This window comes from Mesocricetus auratus, unplaced genomic scaffold (genome assembly GCF_017639785.1).
Source record: "Mesocricetus auratus isolate SY011 unplaced genomic scaffold, BCM_Maur_2.0 Super-Scaffold_100004, whole genome shotgun sequence".
Classification (NCBI taxonomy): Eukaryota; Metazoa; Chordata; class Mammalia; order Rodentia; family Cricetidae; genus Mesocricetus; species Mesocricetus auratus.
In genome coordinates this window covers 106,107,975-106,135,154 of record NW_024429189.1, presented here as the reverse complement: position 1 = coordinate 106,135,154, position 27,180 = coordinate 106,107,975, and the positions used below count along the sequence as shown (strand labels likewise).

General features: G+C 42.3%; 1 long non-coding RNA gene across 2 annotated transcripts; it reads left to right on the top strand.

Annotated features, from left to right (window-relative positions):
* The first annotated feature begins 1,476 nt into the window (after positions 1 to 1,476).
* On the top strand, positions 1,477 to 26,361 carry LOC121140539. 2 transcript variants are annotated; one of them, XR_005877444.1, is made up of 5 exons: positions 1,477 to 3,478; positions 5,464 to 6,093; positions 7,009 to 7,088; positions 14,458 to 14,635; positions 14,779 to 15,045. It is a non-coding gene; the product is annotated as an uncharacterized LOC121140539 (long non-coding RNA). The 2 variants fall into 2 exon arrangements; XR_005877445.1 differs by lacking the exons at positions 14,458 to 14,635; positions 14,779 to 15,045 and adding an exon at positions 26,072 to 26,361 and having other exon boundaries at positions 1,505 to 3,478.
* Positions 26,362 to 27,180: the final 819 nt, after the last annotated feature.

Below are 27,180 nucleotides of genomic sequence, written 5' to 3'. Positions count from 1 at the left end.
AGAAAGAGCCGAGCATCCATTTTTACCTCTTTCAAATGTGAACATCTCCCTCACTTGCCTGCTGCCATGCTTTCCTACCATGGCAGACTCTATACCTTTTCAAACCATGAGCCAATATAAGCCTTCCTTTTGTTGTTTTTGTCAGGCATTGTGCCATAGGAACAAGAAAAGTAATTAGCACATGGGGCTTGACAATGGGGCTGCTGGTTAGGCTTGGAAATGCAGCCAGATGCTGGGTTCTGCAGGACCTGACTCTGTTGGTTGGGGTTGTAAAGGGCTGGACACAGTCATCTGCTGGGATACCGAGAGCAGATGCTTTGCCAACAGCAATAGGGAGGTAGAGTGCAATTCTCAGAGGTCTGAGGCCAAGCCTGGCATCTCAGGTTCTGTGTGAGCCACCTTTGAACGGGGAGAACTTTCCTGCAAGGAAAGCGGGAGCCATGGTGCTTGGTCCCATCCTGTTACTCCCGATCAAAGAACTGAGCCTGCAGGGAAAAGTGCGGAGTTGGAAAGTATGTGCATTTCTTTTGCTTGTTTCCTGGTCCAGGTATGGTTTGGGGAGTCTTCCTGGCTTGTAAATCTGGAAACTTTATAAGGAACTGAACTGGGCATTGTCTCTTGAGCCAAAAACAAGAATGTGGGGAACGAGGTCCAGTAGGACCCTTTTCGTTGAGCCAAACTGTGTTTCCCCCGAGGCTTTGCTGAGTCTGCTCTCTTGGAGAAAGGTGGGTGAGCTGGCCATGGCTTGTTTGGGTGGAGGCTCTGGCATCCCCATGGGGCCCTCTAGGCATATCAGATACTGGCCTCCTGCCGGACTTTACTTAATACCTCTGTGTAGGTGGTGACTATTGGATAAGGACTTGCTCATTTGCCCACTCACACAGGAATGCAGCTGCTGGGGCTACGTCTGAGGCAAGGGCCGGTGAAGGAACACTTGCCACAGCTGGCCAGGACCCTTCCCTGACCCTTTTGCAGCTCAGCCATGTTACAACATCGCCTCAAGGGAAGGCTCTGTTCCCAGAGGCTTTGCCAGCAGCGCACACGAGGGCCAGTTTTGTTCCTTCGGAGACATTCCTTCTTGCACCTCTGGCAGCTACATCGTGGTTTCTCATCGTCCGGATCCCACGTGACTTCTTGTAAAGGGCAGAAGTGATTGGGACAGAGCAGGAACCTGTTCCTGTACCCTGCCTCCAACACACATGTCCTTAGGAAGCCCCCTGTTGGGACATGTGGCTCCTTATTTCTGTCCAGAAGGGACAAAATGGTTCTAAAACCAGACATTCCAAGTCCCTTGACAATCTTTCACAACCTGTGTCAAACCTTCAACCAGGTAAGTGCAGGCAAATATTGCCATCTGTGGGCCAGGAGTTCCACTTTTCCCAGTCCAGGATGCTCTCCTGTTAGAGGGTAAGTTGAAATTACTTTGTCACCCCCAGCCATCTAGACAGTATATGGAGCACTGTGCCTTGTACAACCTTGGCAGTTGATGGGTTCCTACCTAAGAAGGAAGGGAGGCCTCCAGTGCCTCAAATGCCCATCATGTCCCCAGCAGGTTATAAGGTCTCTGACAGGGCAATGTCACATGACAGACAGCTCTGAGCTATTTATTCTCTCTCTGAAAGACATACATTGGAAATAGCTAAAAGTCAAAACAAGCAGCAAAACAAATAACCCATGCAGGCCTGCAGTATCTGCCTTGATAGAAAATTAAACTTGGTCTGGGATTGGGGCAAAGAGTATTTGGGAAGGTCAGCCCATGTGTGTAACTCTGGAAAACTGTCTGGATACTGCCAACTATTGCTAAAATGGCCACACATTTTTCTTAGCCCAGCGTTCGGCTCCTTTGCAGTTCCTCTGCCAAGAGATGAGCCTGTTTCCCCATGCATTAGATCTGGCTTTAGCTGCTGGAATATGGGTAAGTTAGACATGTGACTGTTTTGAACCTGGGCCTCAAGGAGCACTGCACACTTTCTTTTCCTCTCTCGTGACCACTAAGTGAACAAGCTCCAGATAGCCAGCTGGAGGTGACAGTCACGTGGCTAATCATCCTGCTTCAGAGGCTGACAGCCATCCAACCACCACAGGTGGTCATCCCAGAATAGCTAGGTACCAGGTGACCCCTTGTTTGATCACAGACATGCTAGCCTAGCTGAGCATTTTTGATGAGCAGACCCACCTTACCCAGCCACAGGATGTCGAAGAGAAATGAATGGTGGTTGTTAATAGCCGCAAAGTTTGGGAATCATATCCCAGCTCCTCAGGGTTACTGCAAGGATCATCCAAGATGATGCAGCATCATAAACTGGCAGAAAATGCTATCTGATTCCTACCATGGAGTTATGGAAGAGACCGCAGAGCTCTCTAAGAGCATGTGTGAAGCCACATGACAGGAACTTCACTTCCTAAGCTCCCACTATCTCATTTAATTCTAAAAACCCATTTTCAGTGTTTTGAGAATTCCACCCCTGTATAAGACTAGGGCTGAAATCCAAGAGTTATCTGGCCAGGATTCATACTAATAATAGTGTAGCCAGATTGAACTTAGTCCTATGGAAAGCTAAAGGTCACATCTCTAACTATTGTCATTTAAAACCTTTGGTTCATATATTTAAAGACTACCTTTGAGGCCTGCTCACTGAAAGGGATGAATGATAATGCAAAAGAAAGATTAACACATCCTATTTGTAGAAGACCAAAGAAAAGAAAAGCTAGTGGCTTTACTCTGCTGCTGAGATAAAACAGACAGTAAGTCCTGTTTACAGAAGTTATGAGCTGTAAGGCTACTAGGTTCAGGCTGATCTGTTTCAGAAACAGGCTTGGCTAATAGCATAGCTGGCTTGGAGATGAGGGAGCTGTTTGTGCATTCACAGACCTATAGGTTTGTATAGATGTGTATCTCATGTAGGTGAGGTCTCAGTTCCATAATGGCTGAATGAGGGAAGTAGTTATAATCACAGTGTTTGAGTAACAGTCCTGATGTCTTCCTGGGCAACTCCTGACCTCTTAGCACTTCTGTTTCCTTATTTTCAGAATGAAGATGAATGAGATAATGAAAATTGAACCACCACAGGAATATCAGTTGTTGTTATTATTATAAGAGCAGAACCATTATTGAAATTGAAGAGGCTTTGCGTTAAACAAAGACATGTATGGTACTTGGTTCTAGAGCCAAAGCTCCTGGAACAAGGTTCACTGGTTATCACAGAGATTTTTGTGGGTGATTGGAGCTATTAATGAACAATACCAAACATGACAGAAAAACCCAGTTAACTTTGCTCAAGGTAGCCTGGCATTTCTTCCTCCACTTGGAAGTAACAAGTTGCTGGCGTGGATCTAGTTATGCAGTAATCCCCTCTTACTATTCTATACTCTCTCATGATTTTGACTTTTGTCCTCATAGTTAGTGCCTCATGGCCTCAAGATAGCTGCTGCAGTTCCAGTCAAGAGAGGGAAATGGTAGAACCTCGCATTTTCTCAGGTATCTTTTCCTCCTTTATTTAAGTTTTGTTGGTTAGAAATGTGTCTTGACCATCTAACTGGTAAGAGTTTAGCCTTTTACAGACACCATAACATAAACAGTTAAATGAGAAAGTATTTGGGAATTTGTTGGCCTAATCAACAGAGCTCTTACAGGAAAACTTTAAATCTTCAAGTTTTTTGGTTTGTTTATGGTTCCTGACATTTTTTGTCACAAACATATTTTGTTTTATTATAAGAAAGCAAACATAAGATGACTATAATATTTAAATGAGTCAAATAAAATACTTCAGTCTTCCTTCAGTATTGAGCAGGGTCTGGGAACTGTTTGACCAACAGTGATAGCTGCCTACAGCTTTTCCTTGTACCTCTAAAACCTTGCAAATGTCTGATGGTCAGCAACCATGAAAAGCTGCAGCCTGTGATGTTTTTTTTCTCCTTCCTTTCTTCCTTCCTTCTTCCTTCCCTCTCTCTTTCCCTCCCTCCCTTTCTTTTGTGGTAGTGGTGGGTGGAGGAAGGACATATCTTCATGGATTTTTTTCTGTATTATACCTGTAGCCATCATTTTTCTCATTGCTATGACATAATATATGACAAAAACATCCGAAGGAGGGCAAAGTTTCATTTGGCTCATGGTTTGAAGCCTGACAAGGAGAGGGAGTTGTGGGATCAGAAAGTGGGTGTCACTTCTGGGGCCAGTGCTTACTTATGGAGTCAGAAAGCAGAAAGAGATATGAATGCTCAGCTCCCTTTCTCCCTTTTATTCATCTTAAGACCCCTGTTGGTAGTTATAGCACCCACATTTAGAGTGGGGTCTCTCTCCCTGGTTAAGACTCTGTTGAAACACTCATAGACATGCCAAAAGGTGTGTCTAAATCCTATCAAGTCATCAATCAAGACAAACCACCACATTACCCGTACAGATCAGTTTTGGGATTGTTGGTCTCTGTGTGTGAGTGCCTGCTTGTCTGTATGTGGGCCATGAGCATATGGATGCCTGCAGAGGCCAGAAGATGCTACTGGATCCCATGGGTCCCATGGAATGGGCATTATGGTCCATTATGTGGGTTCTGGGAGCCTAATCTAAGCCTTTTGCAAGAGCAGCAAATGCTCTCAATCACTGAATCATCTCTGAGTTCAAAGGTCTGTATTTTTTTAAATCACAGATAAGCAAGAAAAAAATGACTTCAAAATTATTAATGATATGAGGCAAACTTTACAATCAAAATTCAATCCCTCGGGTTGGAGGGATAGCTTAGCCGTTAAAGGCTAGGCTCACAACCAAAATTCAATCCTCTACGCTTTGAGTCTAAAAGAAAAGCCAACAGCTGCTATTGACAAAGTGGCTGCTAAGTAAATAAAGAAGGTAAAAATGACGTACTTGATGTCACAATCTGCAACATGTTAGGGATTAGCTGCTCTTGTCCTCACCAAGGAGGTTAGTTTGGAAGAAAGAATAAAAATGTGGCTTGATTTAGAGCTGATGATATCGTGTGTCTAGTCAGCCGAGATCAAAAGCATGTTGGCCTGTAAAACACTGCTAATGAAACGAGAGCGTAGGCCAGGCTCCTCTTGGGTGTGTCAAAGGGAAGCGTTGCTGGGTAGTGGGCCAAAGGCATGTGAGTCATAGTATGTTCTATGGGTGTAGTTATGGCCATGTGGCCTTACATTCAACCTCACAAGCCCTACAAACATTAGGTTGTGTATGATCCTTCCCCTGTGTACCTGTGACATGGTGACCGAGTAGCTCTGTTTATTTTCCATAGTGTGTGACTAGAGACCTTTGTTTTAGGCTTTCTTTTAAAAAAAATGACTTCATGTATGTGTGCTTGTGAATGTGTGTATGTGCAAGTATGTCCATGAGCATGCGTATACCATCGTGGTGCTGAAGTATGGACCAAAATTGACTTTCCGATTCTCGTTCTGTAAAATTACATTTGGAACAGCCTACCTGAAATAATTATGCATCTTTTGTTCTGAGACTAGAAACCAACACACGGATGATGAGATATGTCCTCTTGAGGTAACTCTGAGGAAAGCTGAAGGTGTTGTGAATCTAAGAAAATCACAGAAGGGAATGTCACACTCCTTTCAATGAAGAATTCGTGTGAAGACAGACAAGAAAAGCATCCTTAGTATGAAAAACTCACTGAAAGAAAATTCTTGCAGCCTACGGTATTTGGTGGGCTGGAAGGAACTTCGTCACGGTAGGCCTTATTATCCTGTGTCAGGACACATTCTTTTGTAAGTACAATGGAAACCATTGGCCTTGCCCAACTCCCTTCTGCAAATTCCATGTGTGCTGAATTTCCACGGAATTCCTATTTATAACACAACAGAGGTGCTGAAGACCTGTCAGAGCCACGCTCAAAGCTTAACTGAAGCACTCTCGTTTCCTTTCCTCCTGGCCTTTGGTTACTGAAAACATTTGCTGAAAATTGCTGTCCCACTCAAGAACTGTCAAAGGTAATTGTGTTGCACAGAAGTTACCAAGAAGCATGAAATAATATGGTTACCACCTGGTGACCAAGTTAATAGAACCTGTCTGATGAGCCGCCAGTCCTGCCACATGTGAACACACCAGTTTCTGTCTGAAAGACACGGCAGCATGAATTGGTAAGGAAGATGTGGATCGGGGGCCTCTTAGTGGGAATTTATGATACAAATCCCCATGTAAGGGCAGCTGTCAGGTCACCAGATCCAGTGAGGTCTATGGTTCTGCGATGGCTGCCTGAGGAAGATGGAGGAGGAAAAACCTTCTGGGGGTGGGAGGGGGGGGATGTGGACCTGAGTGAAACAAGAAGCAGCACTTCAAAAGTCAAGGTCTAGACTTGGCAGCTTTCACAGCTGGCAGTGACCTTGGTGTCTGCTAAAATAAAGCTCAGACTCTTGCATCAGAAGGGGCTCACAGCGAGTCCTCCCTGCCCCCATCCTTTAGCTTCTGGCTGGTCTGTGCCCTTCCAGAGCGGCTAGTACCCCACAGAAGAAAAGAGTGCCTATGCCCAGAACCCACTTTCAGGGTCTCATGTCTTCTAGAGAAGGTGTTGCTCTACTTGAACTTAGATACAGGTGCCTCTATTCTCCTGGCCCAAACTCCACTAAGCCTTCAAATACACGCATGAAACTGTCTACATGAGACTGTCTTTTCCTGTGGTCAGAAACTGTCTGGTTTGGGTAGATGTGAATCCAGTGCTGTCTCATCCAACAGACAAGGTGTGGCTCAGAAATGAAAGCACTGGAACCTGGATCTGGAGTTGTAGGATCCCAGGCTCAAATCTGAACCACCCCAATGGAGTTCTGAATGCAGTCAGCTTATACGTGAGCTTACGTAGATTTCCTGCATTAAAACAAAACAACTTTTTTGTTAGTCACAGTTGAGTATTTGATATTCAGAAAATAATTCTCACTTCTTAAGCAGTAATTAAGTTGAAATCAAGGCTTTCTATGTAATATATACAAATGAAAATATGGGACTTTTCATGTTTTTCAAAAACCAGGTGACTAAAGCCCCCCCCTTTCTTCTGTTATAAGATCTTGTTGCTTCTGGAATCAAACTCAAGGCCTCATGCATGCTAGGCAAGTGCCCTTCCCTGAGATACCTCCCTTGAGAGGTAAGTGTGACCCTTCATTGGCACTTACAAGTGAAGATAGCACCTTCTCAATCAAGTCATCCCACAGAGATAGTGGGCAGGGGGACAGAGACATACAGGCACTATCTGGACAGCTTAAGAGGTGCAGAGAGTTTAGGACCCATACTAAGGGGCCAAGAGATGGCAGGTTTAGGACAGTACAGGAGCCAACACTGCCTGTTACACATACCACTGTTCTATTGACTTACAAAACACAAAGTTGAAGACAAAATGGTTAAGAATTTCAAAATGGTAACCATAACATTAAACCCAATGTGCAGTCTACTGATTGTGAGAGTTAAAATGAATTTTTTCTGGGATGTTGAAATGGCTCAACTGTTAAGAGTGCTTGCAACTCTTACAGAGAATTGAGGTTCAGCTCTTGGCACACACACAACGACTCATATCCATTCAACCACCTGTAACTCTGGTTCTAAGGGATCCTATATCCTTCTTTTAGCATCCACAGGCACTGTGCATATGTGGTACACTTGAATACATGAAGGCAAAACACTCGTATGTACTAAATAAAAGTAAAATCTTCAAAAAGAATTCTCTCTCATCATGTGGCCATATATAGCTCAATAGCTATCAGGAATTTTCTTGGTGGCTTTTGGATTCCCGCACTGTCCTATGTAGTCTGCTTTTAATCCCTGGATGTATTAATGATCTTCCTGTTACTCCTGCTATTCTGAAAGTTCTCAGTCATGTACCTTGGCATGCATTTATTATTACTCACAATCTTGGGCCCTCAGGGAAAAACAAAAAGCAAACCCTTAAACCTGTAAACTCATCCTCTCGGTTTTAGGAAATTGTCTTGCGTGCTTTCCTTGATGGGCTTTCTTTTCTTTGTTTCTTCCTTTGTTTTCTCTTACCGCTTCTTAACAGACCTTGACTCAGTCTTCTAATTTGCTTTTGGTGTTGGTCAGCTGCCCATCGCTATAACAAACTACTTAAGACAATCATCTTGCAAACAGAAGACATTTATTTTCCACCCTTTATACTGGTTCCAGCTGATGAAGTTGGCCTTGTTGCTTTTAGGACTGTGGTGAGGCCGAGTGGCAAAAGAGGATGTGACAGGGAATGTTAGGGTCTACTCATGTTATGGTCAGGCAACAAAGGAGTGAAGAGGGACCCAGCAGTCCTCTCCCCGAAGACCTCCTATAGGCCTCATGGCTTGAAAGACTGAGCAGCTCCCACATATGCCAGCCTAGAAAACAAATGGCAGTTACCTTATATTGTTTAGTGTGATTTTTTTCTCTGCCCTTTGAGAATTTTCTTCAACTTTGTCAGTGTTCTACTGAATAAAAAAAAATGAGACTTGTATGTTTGATTCTTAACAGTTCTGTTTTTCTTTGTTCATTTTATGACAGCCCCTTCTTATATGGATACAATATCTTTTCCTGCTTGAAAATACTAACATTTCATTTTTTTCGGTAGTACTGAAGATTGAACGGAGTACCTCACAAAATGCTAGACCAATGCTCTATCATTAAGCTACATCACCAGCCCTAATGTTTTTATTGGTTCTGTCTTAATACTGATATTTTTCTCTTGGATTTCATTCATTCACGCTGAAATTCTTTGCAGTATCTGATACTTGCTATGATTGAGTACTCTAAGATCATGGATGGGAACATCTATAAACTTCACCACTTGGAGAACAATGCATCCAATCAATGATTCATTGAATACCTCCAAGTCTTTACTATTTAGAAGAGAAGTGCAGTTTCTTTCTAGACTGTGGCTTTCTACTATGGTAGACTTTAGCTCACCTTTGTTTTAATTCTGCTTTTTTTTTCTGGTCCTTATTCATAAACACACTAATTTCATAATGCTCAACATGGGGAAAGAGACTTCCTGGACTTACCCAAGAGGGTGAACTTTCAACAAAAAATCCTTCCCACAGCAGCTCTTATCTGTCTTCCTTCTGAAATATTCCCCACTTACACACAACTAAGCAACTTAGTGCTTCTTCGGGGAGAATTGTCTGTGTTTCTACTTGTCTGAAAGCATCTGGCTTTCCATTTTCTGTGTTCTGCCAAGATAATTAGCATTTTTTCTCTTACTTATCACTTTCCAAAAATGTGTTGAATGTATTCGTGGCAAATGGACTCTCACTCTCTTGGACAGTGTTTATTAATTTGTTTTAAAAGGTTACATGACAGTCACTTTAAATGGGTTTGGAGTAGGAAGAAATGATAGTCATGTCCAGGTATATTTGCAACCTGAAGTCCTGAAGAGATCCTAATCTCTGATGGAATGCAGACTTGTTTACTGTTAGGTGAAGCCTTGCTTTGTAGTCAGTGAAACCGGGAAGTTCTAGAGAAATAACATCTTTTACTCTGTTTCTCATTGCCAAGTTCTGGTCCAAATAGAATTCTAGAAATCCTGGTTATTTAATTTCCAAGGCCTGATGAGACAAAGAGCAGTATTTTAGTAGACAGTTGAATATGGATGTGGCTTGATTCCTGAGAATACCAAGAGATCAGTGGCAGACCAAATGAGAAGCTGCTGCAGAACACACGACAACACAAGAGTTTCTTGGGGACATAGTCTTCCACATTTTAAAGGCATTGCTCCATGGAAGTCAGTCAAGTTGCCACACCCTCATGAAAAGCCTGCCTCCCCAATGTTTGAACACTGAGACTCCCTTCTCTCTCCCCATTCCTTTGTTAGCAGACATGAGGCTGGTGGTTCCAATGGGGGCATCCCATGCTGTTTCACATCCCTGAATTTCTCCTGTACAGCTGTGAATTGATCATCCCAACCCCCTTTTTAATGCTTGAAATCCCATTGGAATTCTCACCTTGTACTTTTCCTTCTCATTCCTCTGTGTTTCTATAGAACTTTAGACTCATTCAATAGAACTTGCTACATTTTACTAGGAGTTTTGAATTTATAGATTGGCAGTTGAATCATGCACAGCCAGGAGAAAATGTCATTGCTCCTGGAATAATGCCCTGCTTCTAACTGCTCCTGAGTACATGCTGGTGGTGAAATCTGACTGACAGTGACAAGCCTTAGTTCCCAGGAAAAATTACATAGTAAGCTGTATATTAGGTTAAAGATTACAAGAGTGATGTGTATTTTTTTAAGTGAAATAAATTTTTATTGTATGAAATTTACCTTAAACATACATGTTGACAGAACGATGAGGTATTGGTTTTCTCATGAACCTTGGTCTGACACCAAATTGTTTTAAGTTTTAGCATCATAGCTAAAGTGTTAGCTATCAGCTGCATCGCTTAAAAAGAAACAGTGGTGACAGATTGTGGGAGGTGAAAAATGTGTCTTTACTGATGTGTGTTTGGGAGTCTGTGTTCCTTGACATAACTGACCCACTCCCCAGATATCTGGACTCAAATCCTATCTTGCTATGGATTCATGTTGCAATTTCCAAGGAGCTTTTATCTTTGCTCCAGATTGATCTTTAATCAGGTGTGACTTCTGACACATTTGCTTTAAATCTCTCTCTACTCCCCTGTCAAGTAGTTAATGATCTCAAAATGTCACAGTGGATTCTCCAGATTTCCCAGGGAGTCCAGTGTGGATAGAGTGACAAAACAAATGGAAAACAGAGAATCACCTGCCTGGTTTTTATGCATACACACTGTTCACTATGTATACACAACATTCTGACTTCATGGGCATGTGAGCCACGAGCAAGCACAGCAAAGGGTCAGCTCAGGAGGTCACTGTGCTTGGCTGAATACTCTTCTCCATTCTCTTGGCATTCTTAATCATTTTGTCTTTTAATTTGTGTTGTGTATGTAAAGTCTGATGGGTCAATGGAGCATAAACACAAATAAGATATGCAGACAGGGCATGTGTCTATCTGCAGTTCTTTGAGGTGCCTTTGTAGTGTTTGCATTGGCCCACATACACAGAGTTCTGGTGGATTTCCAATGCATGGGAACTCACCAAGACTCAACTTACATTATGTCTACAGCATAGAAATAAAGGTAGAATCCTAGTACCTTTCAAAGTATTCACTTCTATATTCAAATCAGATCCTTCTGTGAATGTAAGATGAAAATGGTATTGAATGAAAGTGAATGATCATGAAAGCTTATCATGTCCTGCACAAGTCAACCAGCATACTGACTGAACATGGCACAGAAGGGAAGATAGGGCAATCTAGAGTTCTTTTCCCTTTCATATTTCATTATTCATTGCTAAGCCAAAAATATAGTATCAGTAGAATGTGACTGTATGAAGAAGTAAAATAGTTCAGTTAGTTTTGTATAGTATTTCCATAGTCTTAGCAAGAATGAAATACATCTGTATGAACAAAATACAGAAACTAAAATATAATAATTATAGTAATGCTGTCAAAAATTAAATGGCCTTAAAGTTTCATTTAAAACTGGGATTGTACACTATAAAGTCAATGATAACAAGTTAACAAGTTAAACTTGTAATTTCATCTTTCTAAACTTAATATCAAATTAAGAATTCAACCTGAAAAGCTTGGAAGAAGAACATGGAAAAAAAAAAAAAAGGCTTTCTCTTTTAGTAACTTTAGCAGCATTTCACCCAGTAGAGAAACATTACATGTTGGTATAGTTTGAAATAAGTAGTCTTTATTGTAGTGCTACACATCAGTGTCAGACTTGTCCTTAAGTGAATATATGCTGTAGTGGTCTCTAAGGACAGGGATTGTAATACCATGTATTGCGATGAACCAGGGAAAGAGTTTTGTGGATGATTATATAAGGATCAGACTACACGTGATCATTTGTCCAACAGTACCTGAACATTGAAACCTTTTCCAGTCTCTTTATACTCAAGGAGTGAACCAACACATTGCCAATACTAAGAGAGGTTGCCACTTAGATTAAGGTTCAGCCTTAAATTAATTAGAAAGGAAACGGAAAAATGTGTTACTCAGGTTTTTGGCACTGATGTGGGTGGCTGATACTACTTGTAACTCTAACTCTTGGAGATCCATTGTGTTCTCTTAGCCTCCACAGACACTTGTACTCATGCACACGTATCCACACACATGCCCTGCCACCACTATACCCACACACACAATTTTAAACACACAGAAGTAAGGAAGCCATGAGTCCAAATACGGGCAGAAATTATGAAATTTGAAAGAGGAAAACAGTGGAGCAAATCCAGCCAATCAGAGTTGGTTCTTTAAAAGGAACAATGCAAATTATAAGTCTAGCAAAACTGACAAAAACAAAAACAAATGACAACAACAAGAGAAGTGGTTTGGGAAAATAGCTCATCAGTTAAAGTGCTTACTGGACTAGCAAAAGGACCTGAGTTTGAATACCTAAATTTAACATAAATGCTCAAGGAGTGAAGCTATGTGCCTGTAATTCTAACCTCTGATGACATGGACAGATCTCTGAGGCACCCTGGCTAACCCGAGTAGGCAGATCTGAGAGCTCTGGGTTTGACTGTGAGATCCTGCCTCAGTAAATAAGATGAGGGGAAGATTTGCAACCTTACGCTGTGGCCTCTCTACTTACGTGCACACATGTGAGTATGAATTGGCACACATGTTTTCACAAACGCACACACACACGTGCACACACGTGCACACATTTGTACCACATGCACATATACAAGAGAAGCAAAAAAAAAAAACTTCAAAGAGCTGGAGAGATGGCTCAGTGGCTATTGGTCCTTGCTTTTCAAGAGAGAGCCAATTTCACACAGTTGCCCTCTGACCTCCACCGGTACACCCCCACACATAAATACAACAATAACTAATTAAATGGAACTTCATAAAAGGGAGAAGACAAAACTTAACAACTTTAGGAATAAAATATGCAGACTAGCATTTAAAAATGACAGATGAACAGTTGAATGCATACAAACGCTCTAGCCGGGATGGAATGAAGCAATTTCTTAAGAAACAAAATAGCATCCTGAAAACCCATTCAGGCATTTTTAAAAAATGCTAAGCACAGAGCCAAGAATGTGGCTCAGTGGTAGAGGACTTGCCTAGCCTAAAAATAATCAAAAGCCCAGCTACCTCACTCCTAGATAATTAGAGAAACAAAATCTTATATGCACACAAGTTTTTATATAAATACAGCACAATTGCCTATAATTCACAATTTCAGTGTCATTTAGTGAGGTAATGTGTTAAAAACCCCTCCAGTATATCAATACGGTAGAGTAGTACATATCAATACAAAAGTATGACATGATATAATTCTAGTTAGATTACATTCCAAAAGATATAAAATTGTAGTGATGAGAATAGATTAATGGTTTCCAAAAGTTAAGTAGGTGGAGAACATGACTATAATGTAATAAACCAGGACCATCTCTTTGTAGGTATCTCGTTTTAGGGAGGATTTGATATAATAGTTCTGTATTCATAGAGAAACCTTCAATGTGTGTGTGTGTTAGTGTCTGTGTGTGTGTGTGTGTGTGTGTGTGTGTGTGTATGTGTGCAGGCTGTTTTGTATTTCAATTTGACATAAGTTGGAGTCCTCTAAAAAAGGAGCCTCAGCTGAGGAAATGCCTCCATGAGATCCAACTGTAAGGCATTTTCTTAATTAGTGATCAATGGAGGAGGGCTCAGCTTATGGTGGATGGTGCCATGGCTGGGTTGGTGGTAGTCTTACATCATATAAGAAAGCAGGTTGAGTAATCCATATGAAGCAAGCCAGTAAGAAGCACCCCTCCATGGGCTCTGCATCAGCTCCTGCCTCTAGGATCCTGCCCTGTCTGAGTTTCTGTCATGACTTCCTTTGATAACGAAGTATAACACAAATAATCTCTTATCTCTCCAACTTGCTTTTTGGTCATGGTGTTTCATCATAGCAATAGAAACCCTAACTAAGACAGTATGTTTAGGCATCTTCCTCCTGAGGCTTTCCATATCAGGTAGGCTGCCTGAGCTTGAAGCATCTCCTCACTCCAAGGAAGCCTCCAATTTTAACTGTTGTATGTAACCAACATGTTTTTCTGGAAAGATGGATGCTACATACTTTCCTTATGAGAGTTTCTTCCATAAGCTGCTCTTAGAGTCATTGATGGGAGGTATAAGAAAAATCAAGTCCAAATTGGGGAACCTCATTCACCAAATGGGAACTAACTGCGAGCAGGTAGGCATGGCCCTTATTACAGACGTTTGAGACGGGTAGACTGATGGAAGAAGTAACCTTACCCTGAGTCTTGCATTCTGCTCAAGGGTGGGATTTGTCTAACCCTGTGATCAAATTTCTGAGAATAACCAGGCAACGTTACAGATGAAGCTGGGCATAAGGTGGCTGGCTACCCTAGTCCCCTTTATTCTCTTTCCTGTAACAGAAATTCCCAGTGTCTTATGACACCAAGCCATAGCTCTCTTCTCTATGTTGTTTGGGCATCACAGTGGCATGGCCCTCCACATTATTCATGGACACACACAGAACAGCTAGCAAACAAGAGCCCTGGGAAAGTGTATGCTAACACAAGGTCAGCACATGTTGGAGGTTTTCCTGCTCAGGACAGATGTGCAACCAAGCTTTGCAGAGGGGACCCAAGACCTCTACATCGCTAAAGAACAAAAGGTAACAGTCTGTTGCTATGGCATGTGTTTCCCATGAGAGGGGCCACTGGCCAGGGCCACCCCCCCCATGTGTCAGCTTGTCCTCTGAGCACCCCCTGGTGGTCATTTATGTTGAGTGGCTGGCTCTCTGTTCCTTGTGTCCAGGAGTGTTGTGGCCTGCCGGAGTATTGTGTATAACATAAACAGAAATGTTCTGGTACATTTCTTTGGAACATCTACAAAGAAATAGCTGATGACTAAGAGAAGGGGCAGAAGATAAACAGCATCTTCCGACAGAGTGGTGTGAAAATGTGATCATTTGAACCAGGAATCCTTGGAAGATTTTTCTTTAATGCTGTGGAGAGCCTCTGTGAGTGCCTCTTTGGGCTTTGATTTCCTCCTCTGAAAGATAAAAGTCTCAAAATTGGTTGTTGCAAGGTGTGTTTCTGGCTTTAAACTTTTAAATATCTAACAATAGATTTAATCAGTGTTTTCCGGGTGGGGGTGGTGCTGCTGCCATTTCTGCCACCTGAATTGACACCAGTCTTGGAGAATTAGTTAATTTTCTGTTGCTATAACACAATCACCAGAAACTAGGTAATGTGAAGATGATTTACCTGGTTTACTGTTCTCAGAGTTCAAGAATATGGCTCCAGTGCTCAGCTCAGCTCATAGCCTCTTTGGATATGCCAGAACACATTGACTGATGTCTCAGTAATGGTGCCTATGAGAGACAAGAACTATTTAAGTCCCATGTTCCCGCTCCTCTAGGCCCTGCTTTTCCACCATCACTAGTAACAGAGCACTTTCCTGCCTGTTCCCTGTAGCCCTGTCACTTCTTAGAAGTGTCCTTTTCCATTTGGTTAGGTCCTCAGGCCCTGTCTTTTCTGGAAAGTTTGGGGAAATATTAAACACACACACACACACATACACACACACACACACACACACACACACACACGGTGGGGGGCATGGGGGGAGTTGGCAGGGGTTGGGGGGGTATGTACACACACTCCCTTCCTTTGCTTTCTGGAGAATCTGCTTAGAGATGTACAGAGTATGCTGCCTCCTCCAGAATGCCCACCTAATTACTCTGGGGTCTGGAACCAGGGAGGAAGTGAGGTATTTTCTGTCTTGTCCTGTTCAGCGTTGTTGCTTCCTTCATGAATCTCAGGACTCTTCATCCCAGGGTTTTATTCCAAAAGGAAGGTAAAGAAGGTTTAGATGCAGAGGAACAGGTCAGGAAGGCAAGGTGGGGGGGGGAGGTGGGGGAGCAGGGAGAGGTGTGAGTCTGTCCAGATCTGTGGCTTTGCCAGGACTGTTTTTAAGTTGACACAGTGCTAAATAAAAAGCCTCATGCTTTGATGTCAGGGACTTCCTGGGCAGACTGTCTGATTAGATAAAGATCGGGTTTCCCCGCCCCCACCCTTTGGGATGTAATCTAAGCTTTGCCGTCTTCCTCGTCCTGTGTTCTGGTGTCCTTAAAGATTGACACTGTCTCCTTGGGAGCCTTTTGGGAATCCTGGGTTTTTCTTTCTGTTTCAGGAGGAAAGGGGAGCCTGAGAAAATGGGACACCTCTTCCCCCTTGAGTTCAGTTCAAGTTGTTTAGAGATAGAGCAAAACTGCTCTGAGACTCATCTGGACCTCGTCTGGCCCTGGGCATCAAAGGGAATTGATCTCTGTCTGCAACATGGTCAGCTGTAGGGACTGTGACGCAGGCGAGCTGGCAGGTGGATCATTTGGGGGAGAGAACAGTGCGTGCACTGGGTCATCAGCCAAGAAAATGGGTGGGGTATCTTTTCTCATAGGGTAACCTGAAACTCTTTAAGCCACATCCAGACACCCAAGAGATAGATGTGCCACAAGATGTCTTCAATGACAATGAGCTGACTCGCTCAGGGCAATTACATTAAGTGCTTCAATACAAAGAGCTGCCCAGTTGAAAACTGGACTAGGTTGCAGCTTCCTGCTCGGTTCAGTGTTTTGGGTTGAGAAAGGATGGCATTTCATTGCAAAAAGGTATTGCCTTCTGATATTTAATCCCATGCTCTGTAGCCATCACTATTCTAAGTGCTGCACATTCACCATTTGTACCATGTAGGATGGCCGTATAAGCAACAAACAACATGTTTACCACCCCTGCCTCACACCAGGGGGCAGAGGCCAAGGAGCACTTTTCTCAGAGTCATACAGCAAATGTGTGGCTAACTAAGAGGGCATTCAAACAGGTTAGCTGAAGAATCTGCCTCTTCTATTGCCTGAACACCCTCCATACACACTCTGACAGCCAGCAAGAAAACACCCAGAACATGAAGGTAGGGATTCAATCTGCCTCTTCTATTGCTTGAACACCCTCCATACACACTCAGACAGCCAGCAAGAAAACACCCAGAACATGAAGGTAGGGATTCAATCTGCCTCTTCTATTGCCTGAACACCCTCCATACACACTCAGACAGCCAGCAAGACATGAAGGTAGGAATTCAATATTTTCAGAAAACATTTATGAACACATGAAAATAGTCACGTAGCTATGTGGAAGGGAGTGGAATGTAGTGGCTTATTCATTGGTTTCACAAAGGTTTCTTTGAGAGCTGGCAGTGTGTGCCAGGCCTGGGTGGGTGCTGGGCACCGAGTGGTGGAGAAAACACACCAAATGTCTGTCTTCCAGAGGAGAGGCAAACACCATTCTTGCAATGAACTGCAGGGCCGGGGTCCTGGAACTTCCTAGAACTTTTCTCCTTGGGTCCAAGCAATAGTTCCCACCTCCTGGAAGGGAGGCCCTGATGGAGGGAAGCAGCCTGGGGTTGGGTTGGACCACACAGGCTGTGCAACTTTGACTATAGTTAAAGTTCACACAGGGGCTTAATCCCTGAGAAACAGACTGCCTAGTTTTTGCCCCATCATCTTCTCTGTTTCCTAAGAATCCTTATGTTTTCCTGCTGTGGAACAATCCTTTTGCACACTATGAATATGTATTACTCTTATTGACTAATAAAAGCTGATTGGCCTAATAACCAAGCAAAAAGGATAGGCAGGTGATCAAACTGGGGATACAGGGAGAAAGAAGGATGGAGTTAGAGATTTGAGAGGAGAAGCAAGATGAACATGCCTTGTTAATAATGAATCTGGATTAATTTAAAATGTAGGAGTTAGTTAGTAATAAGTCTGAGCTATTGGCCAAGCATTTAAAATTAATATAAGCCTCTTTGTGGTTATTTGGAAGCAAACTCCACCTGCATTTTTCTAACTTTGGGAACACGGACACTACAAACCAACATGCTTCCTCCTCTGCCTCTCTGCCTCTCTGCCCCCATTATCCGTGTCTTGAAAGTAGTTTGGGCCAAACAACCTCATTCTTATAGGTGGTGATCCTGTAGAAAGGTGTCCCTTTTCTAGCTTCACGATCAACAGACACACATTCATAGATACACAAACACACATGCACACACATGCATACACACCACACACACACACACACAAACACAGATGCATGCTCAGTACATGCTTTTCAACTTAGGTTTTGTATTGAGAACAAGCAGTATTGATATTTGCCTTTCTGAAGTTACAGATTCAGCTACTTATGTTAACTGAATGATTTCCAGTTACATCAGCAGTCTGCTTTGTTTACTTATTTACTTATTAAATTGATTCATTGACAATTTATGTATGTATATAGTGGATTCTGTTTATTCTTATCCCCTCCCTCATTATCTCCTTCACATTTCTGTCATCTTTCCCCTTCCCTACTGGTCCCTACTTCACATTCATATATTTTTGTTTCGTTTTGTGGCTCACTGAGTTTAATCAGAGCCACCTATGTGGCTTAGTTGCTTCTCTGAAGACAAGGAATGTCCTTCCTCCACAATCCATCAGTTACCAATAGTTGAAGGTATATGGATATGGTCACTTCTCTGACCTATGATTAGGGGTTGACAGGCCCAGTCTTAGCAGGTCCAGTGCAATCAACCACAGCTTCTATGAGATAATGTTGACAATGGCCATGTCTTGCCCAGCAGATAGCATTTCCCAACATTTCACCTTGTCTTCCAGTCTTTTATTCTTTCTGTTTCCTTTTGTTACTATCACTGATTTTTGAAATGGCACCTAATTGCCACTCCTCAGCTGGGGAGGAGCCTCCTGAGTCACTTCTCCTTCCATGCTGGTACTACTGAATAGCTTGATGTTGTGTTAGTCTTGTGCAGATAACCATAGCTGCTATGAGTTTTATGAGTGCAATGACTGTGCCATATGCAGTAGACAGTATTTCACAGTAGTCCTCCCCATCTTTGGGTTCTTCCATCCTTTTGTCTTCATCATCTGTGATGTTCCCTGAGTCTTTAGGAAGTTGGTATAGATATCCCATGGATGGATGAGCACTCGGCAGTCACTTATCCTTGGCACTTTGACCAGCTGTGACTTTAATCACTGACCAATGCACAAGTGCCTCTGGGCAAAGGCTGAGAGCAGCGCTAATCTACGCATATAAATGTATGTATTTGAGAGAATGTTTGATCGTATGTATGTTTAGCAAGACTCAAGAAGTAGGGTCTTTCAGGGCTGGAGAAATGAGTCAGTGGTTAAGAGTACTGGCCTCTCTTCCAGAGGACCAGGGTTCAGTTCCCAGCACCCACACAACAGCTCACAACTGTCTGTAGCTCTAGTTCCAGGGGGTTCTACACCCTCACGCAGACATATACACGCAGGCAAAAAACAATGCACATAAAACAGTTTTCCCTTCAGGGTCTATAACCTGCCCAGTAAAGGGGAGAAGTAGGCATAAAATCCTACCACTATCTGACACTTGATAGCTACTGCAAGAAAGAGTCCGTTTTCTTTAATGATGTAACCTCTGACAGATCAGCCACACTACAGAACAGGGCCTACTCCTAAGAGTAGTTGGACAATACAAACTGGATTTGATGGCAAGAGAAGAAGAAAAATCAATCCAAGATGGACAGGGGAGTGAGGGTGAAGGTGGTAGGATATGGCAAGAGTTGGGGAGAGTGAATATGATAAAAATATACTGTATGGTATTTTCAAGGAATTAATAATATTTAAAAATCAAGTCTGGATCCCGAATTATGGACGTAAGACCCTACAGAAAGCTTCTTGACTGGCTCTCCATTTCTTACTTTTCAAACCCTTAATCAGATCATACTTGAAGGATTAATTTAACCATTCTTATCCACAAAATAATTTTCTTTTTTTTTGTAACAGAGAGTGAAGGAATAATATTAGGATCCCTAGATCTGAAGACAGTGTCTTTCCTTCCAAACAAGTGGGTATGACTGCTGGAGACTGGACCCTATACCCTAGGATGTAGTGGTTACTGTCCTATGGACAGTAAGGTTGCCTATGGACAACAAATAGATGTCATCTCCCCCCCCCACCAAGTCATATATGCACTAAACAATAGTGCTTCTCAGCTCCATACAGGCTTCTGCTGTATTCAGTACCAAATCCTTTGTCTAGGAAAGTCAAACATCTCTATTTACAAATCCCATACTCCTGAGCATGTCATACACCTTTTATCAGTTGCTTTAGAATGCTCTTGGTCACTCTTCCTAGACTTCACCGGCTCTTCTCTCCCACATCCCAAACACATGTGGTTTATACTTTGTAGTGTTTTATCCTAAATGGAATAAGGAAATCAGGATATTCTGTAACAACTGCAACTCAGACTATAGAAAGCTGACAATTATCCTAAAGATAGAGCTTGTAGCTCCAACTATGGAAAAGAACAAAAGACTTGGTATGTACACACTCTAAATAAGACTTCTATGGTCTACATTCCTATGCAGAGATCTGGGAAGAAAGTCCTGACAATCAAAGGCTTAATCACCAAACATGCTTCTCTTATTTTACAACTTACAGAAGCCTCCCCACTCCTGATCCAGGTTGCAGTCACTCATTGCAAAAGTCATCAGAGGACTCAGACTTCAGAGGCACTGGGAAATTAGAGTAGATAAACTATAAAGGCTGTCTTCTTGTACGTCCTAGAAACTGAGACTTTAGCCATCCTCTTGATTACCCAAAGATGTAATCAATGAGAATGAGAAGACTGGGCTAATAAAGGAGTGTTGAGCAAAGAGCAGCCTTGGCTTTCTATACATGGAGGGTCATTCTTCTGGACAACCAGGAAAAGGAGATCATTGGTCATTTGTAATTCCTTACACATATGATTGAGTTTAGACACAGGCTCCTTACTCTACTTATATATACCCCAAACTAGGAAGTTAGCAAATGTTTTTTTTTCTTTTTTCCTTCTGTATTTTGAAAGACTCCCTAGAAAGATACAGTAATTTCTTTGAGTGTTTGGAAATTTATCAGTGGACCCACCTGAGACGCATGTGTTCTGCTTTGAGTGATTATGAATTAGCGCTTCCTTTTAGATATAAACCTGTCCAGTTCTATGTCTTCATTAGAAGTTGTGTCATATCTTGTCTAAAAGAGTTCATCTGTTTCATCTATATGGTGGTTTGAATGAGATGTCACAGGTCTGGGGTATTTGAACACTTGGCCCCTAGTCAGTGACTGGTTGGGGAAAGTATGGCCTTGATGGAGGAGAAATGCCTCTGAGGCTAGATCTGACATTTCAAAATGCTTGTGTTGTTTCAAGTGACCTCTTTCTGCTTCCTGTCAGTGGATAGAGATGTAAATCTCCACTGCGACTCAGTGCTATGTTTGCCTGCCTGCTGCCATTCTCCCTGTCATGATGGTTGCAAATGCTTATCCCTCTGGAATCATGCACCTAAAATAAATGCTTTCTTCTGTAAGTTGCCTTAGTCATGGTGTTTTATCATAGCAATAAAAAATGACTATCTTGGCAACCATGGCAACTTATAGAAATAGCATTTAATTGGGCTTATGATTTCAAACAGAAGAAGCCCACCCATAATGGTGGGGCAAAAACATGGCAGCAAGAACAGCAGAGAGCTCACATCTTAAACCATAAGTAAAAGCCTGAGAGAGGCCATCTTAGGACTTCTATTGATGTGAGGAGACACCATGACTATAGCAACTCTTATAAATGATAACATTTAATTGGGACTGATTTACAGTTTCAGAGGTTTAGTCCATTATTATCATGGCAGGAAACATGGTACCATGCAAGCAGACATAGTGTGGGAGAAGAAGCTAAGAGTTCTACATCTGATCAGCAGGCAACAGTAAGGAAACTATGTGCTACACTGGACATAGCTTGAGCATATGAGACCTCAAAGCCTGTCCCCACAGTGACACATTTCCTCCACCAAGGCCATACTTACTCTAAAGGCCACACCTCCTAATAGTGCCACTCCCTATGGGCCAGGCATTCAAACACATGAGTCTATGGGGCCTATTCTTATTCAAACCACCACAGAGACACACTGGAAATGGTAAAAGCCTTGAATCTCAACATCCATCCCCAGTGACTTACCTTTTCCAACAAGAGCACACCTCCTAAAACTTCCCAAACAGTTCCACCAGCCGGGGACCAAGTATTCAAACATATGAACTGTGGGGACCACTCTCATTCAAATCACTGCAGTCAGTGGTCTCTTAATTCCACTCAAAATAGAAGCTTGTATAAATGAGAACCCAAAGACAGACACTGGAGTATTCACAGTGGCACTATTTGAAAAAGTACTGTGTTAATTTTCTCCTCATTGTGACTAAATACCTGATCAAATAAATACCTCCATGTGGGCTAGCTCTTCATAGCATTCAAAAGTGCTATGCAGGCAGACAGCAGGGGAGGGAGGTAAGCTATCAGCAGTCTTACCTGGCTGTGAACATATGAACTTCAATAATGACCATTGGGGAAAAACATGTTGGTGGGTTACAATAGTGGCACAAGTATGATGAGGGTAACCTGTTGCTTCCTGATTGGATTTAAAGTCAGTTCACAGGAAGAAATACATGATTGGTACAGTAAATGTGCCCCCTCAAAAAAAACATGATTTGGGGTATGCACATGTGCTTCTCCTTTTCTTGGGGGTTGTTGGCCACCAGCCCACAAGAGTGAAGGGAGCAGAAGCTGCAAGCCGGGTTCAGACAGCCATGATGGAAAGAGTCAGCTTCAGAGAGGCATCTGCGCTTAGGGGCGCGTTCCACTTACAGTTAGACAGAGAAGAGGAAGCCTATTGAGAAAGGGAATCCTCTATTTTCACCTCTCTCAGAGAGCTATCCAGATATGGTGGTCTGTGACCTTAATAGCAGGATTTTCCAACACTCCACCAGTAACGGTGATTCTTTTACTATTATTCTACCTTACAGACACAGGATAAAACCGCCCTCTAAATTAATATCTCTCCACCCAAAGATTAGTGTAGCTCTGAGACCTTATCAGAGAAGATTCTCTGTGCTATGGACAGTGGTTAATGCAGCAACTGACAACCAGTGAAAAGAACAGAGAATAAATGTTGCCGGAGTGCTCATCCACAAAGGACATATCTATATCAGACTCAGTCCCCAAAGCTCAGGAACCACAGTGGAAGAAGCATGTATGTGGAAACAGATTGTAGTAGTCAGGGAGGACCAGAGTAAAGTGTCTTCTGTGCATGACAGGACTGCTGTAATCATAAACTCACAGCAGCTGTGGTTGCCTGTACGAGGTCTGAACAAGATCAGACCATTCCACATTCTAGCATGGAATGGAAAGGGATTCACAAGCTCTGCTTTCCAGCTAAGGAGCTTTGGACAACTGATGGCTTCTGAATTTTCTTTGAGAGTGTGGCTCCTAGTAAGTTGATCCTGCTCCAGTGGGTTACTCCACATACAGTCATTTATGAGCAGCACAAATTGGAGTTGACTGGTCATTAAAAAAAAAAAGAGGACACACAATTGGTGAGGGGTAGGGAGATGGGGGAGATCTTGAAGGAATGGGGGATGTTAAATATGATGAAAATACATTGTATGAAATTCTCAAATAATTATGTAAAGTGTTGATAGGTAAATACGGATTTAAAGAGTAGGGAAGAAACTTTAAAATGAAATAAACAATAGAAAATCCAGGTACAGGAGGGCTCTAGAAGAGAATAGGCCTGCACAGCATGAAAGTGCCTGTATAAAAATTGAAGTGGTGCCCATTAGGAATTGCTGATTCCCTCTTGCTAAGGTATGAAAGGCACACTTCATCTAGATGGTTCTCGTCCATGGCAAATAAACTGAGGATTTAGCCATGACCTTTGTGAAAAATAAACTCACTGCAGAGGAAAAAAATACCTTTAAAAAGTCAGGCTTGAAAATTTTATGTCCTTTGAGTCATATTCTTGAAGCAATTGGCTGATTAATTCAAGAAATGTTACTTTCCCAATTCAAACATGACATTTTGAAAATCATCCATGAATTACATGCCTCAAGAATGAAAGGCTTTTCTGTGCCATTTAAAAGGGTTTCTTTTTTCAAGTTTTTTTTTTATTTTTGAGGGAAACCATGAATATCTATGAGGGTACATTTATTACTCCCAGAACAGATAGAAAATTAACAAAGTCATAAAATCTGTACTCAGCTTTGCTATTGCAGCTGGGTCTCAACCCAGTACCTTGCCAGTTCCCTGCCACTAAAATGCTTAAGGATGATGTTATTTTTGCCATTACATGCAGGGGCATGGATCTCTGTATGTTGTCTTTCCACATCTCTACACGGAGACCTAACACAATTATCTGTGTCAAAGCTTTGTTTTTCTGGTGGGGCTCAATAAAAGAGTTTTGAGTCCTGTGAATTTGTTCCAGAAAAATCTTACCTTCTGATCCTAGAAAATGTTGCCATTCTTCTAATCCTATACAGTAAACTGTTTCTTCATCTCAGAGAAGCATCTGACTTTAAACTTTCTGTCTTAATTTATACTACTGGATGTGGGGCCTGTACACACGGGTACATGTTTGTGTATATACCCACCCAGTAATTACTGAGGCAAGCCTTTAATTTATCTGAAATTGTACAGGCATCATGGTGACAACCCACACATTTTTCCATTGGAAATTGTAAATGGATGACAAAAAGGGAGTTCCACCCGACCCCTCCACAGCCTACTTCCTGGGAAGTTCTGTGAGTCATGACAGAATGGATGTTCAGGGGTGTTTTGATCACTGGGATTTCAAAAAATTTTGTTTGTTTGTTTGTTTGGTTAGTTGATTTGAACTCTGTCCAAGTGTGGTCCTTGGGATTGTGTTGGTCTATGCATGGTCAGTAAGGAAGTTAATTTGGAAAGGGAAAAGTTGTAAATATATAGAGGTATTTGGCAGAGAAACATTTTTAGCTGTTAAATTTAAAAACAAGCACTGCAGGTTGGCAGGGTGAGACTTTTGGTAGCTCTGTCACCAGTGACAAAAATCTCAATTTTGTAGGGTATGATGACAATAATAATAACGTTACATTTAAATAGCCTCAACAGATGTTAAAGCATAAGAGCTGGTCTTTGTTTAGGATTCCACAAAACTGAAATGAGAGAAGGATCTGGGAAAGCAGCAAATTTGAGAGATTATCCCAGCAAGGACCAGTAGGGAAGTGGGGAAGAGAAGCAACGAAGAGTGGGAAGCCAACAAGCTGTGTGTTACCCAGCAGGTTAGCACCATGGGTGACTAGGAATCAATTCCATGGCGGCTCCAGAAATGGAACAAGATATGCTTCACAGTTGCACACCTTGAGAGGCGAGCATGATACTCTTACCATGTGCCTGTCAGTCTGCTGTTCTGTGCTTGTGAGAGTTATGTACATTCCCTGGAGCTCCCAGCAGGTGCAGAGAGTAGTTGTTGGAGAGAAACATCAGGTAAAGGTTTTTAGGACCTTCCAGCAAAAACTTGTTGGCATAAACAGACATGGAGAGTTCTAAGGGTGATATTTAGGACATCACACATACCTCCCAGCGTGTAGGCAGGTCAGGTGGTCCTTCCCTATTTACAGATAGGGAACTGAGGTCTAGATAAGTATGGTAATGCAATATTGGAGACACTGGAGAGGAGAAAAGAACCTTACCCCTTTGCCAACTTTATGTCCATACAGAGATCCTTCTTCCACATTTTCTCCCATGCAGAAACTTCCTGGGAATTCCCATACACCAGTGGTTCTCAACCTGTGGATCACAACCCTTCTTGGGGGGTTAAATTACCCTTTCATAGGGGTCACATATCATATATCCTTCATATCACATATTTACATTATGATTCATAGCAGTAGTAAAATTAGAGTTATGAAAACAATTTTATGGTTGGGGGTTACCACAACATTAAGAATTGAGCTAAGGAGTCTCAGCATTAGGAAGGTTGAGAACTCACTGCCATAGAGGATTTCTTCCTCCTAGGCCCCTAACTGACTTGTTTTCTAAACACCACTGGAGAATGGTGTGGCATGGACAAAATTGTAGAGTGTAGATATGACGTCAAGTGTTTTGAAGCCTGACTTACAAAAAGCCATGCATTTGTTCTCTCTGCTTGTCATACTTTGTGATGATTAATGTTGTCATCCTGACAGGATATAGAGTCATCTGGAAGATGGGACTCTGGATATGCCTGTGGGGATTGTCTTGATTGCTTTAATAGAGGTGGGAAGGTCCACCCACTCTTGGGAGCATCGCTTGTTGCCTGGAATCCAGAAGTGTGCAAGGAGAGAAAGGGAGCTAAGCAGGAGCAGGCATTCATTCTGCTCAGCTCTCCAATTGTGAAACTGACGTGATGAGCTGCTTCAAGCACCACTGTCACAGCTTCCCACTGTCACAGTCTGTGCCCCGAGACCGAGAGCCAAAATAAATCCTTCCTTATGTTGCTTTTGTCCGAGTGTTTTTAATCAGAGTAACGAGCAGAAACGAAGTCAGTGCTGAGAAATGGAGCCAATGCTGTCCTTATCCTGAATGTAGAAATGCTGAGCTGTTCCTTTTTTTTTTTTTTTTTTTTTGGTTTTTCAAGAAAGGGTTTCTCTGTGTAATACCTCTGGTTGTCCTGGAACTCACTCTGTAGACCAGGCTGGCCTCAAACTTACAGAGATCCACTTGCCTCTGCCTCCCAAGTGCTGGGAGCAAAGGCATGAGCCACCACCACCCCACTGAGTTTTGTTACTTAACAAGAGCAAAGGCTCAGCTACAGAGTCAGAAAATTTCTCTCAGGAATCTGTGAGAACTGAACATAAAACGGGGCCAGACTCTGGTGAACTACTTGAACAAAGGCTGAGGAAGTCACAGGGAAGACACTGGCAAGAGTTAGAAGTAGAACAGAGAAGGAATAGTTAAAGGATACAGGTTCAGTAATAAGGAACTGCCTTCACCCAAGTGTTGTTTTTACATATAGAGAGATCTTACCACAGCTGCTAACCTCATGGAACTTATTTTCTTCTCAAAACTCCAGGTAATAGTGCCCAGAGAGCTACTAGCAAATTGGTGTAGTTTCTACTCTTTGATCACTGTTTTGAGGACTGGGAACTCCTACCCTCTCAACTACAGAAATGTAAGGCTAGAGACACTTAGGAGAAAGTAATCATGGCATATGCTAGAACCTGGAGCAGAAGAGAAAGCAATGAACTCCTATCCCCTATCCCCACCCTTTCCAGATGCAGCCACAAGAAAGCCACAAGAGGTGTGTCTGTCTCTG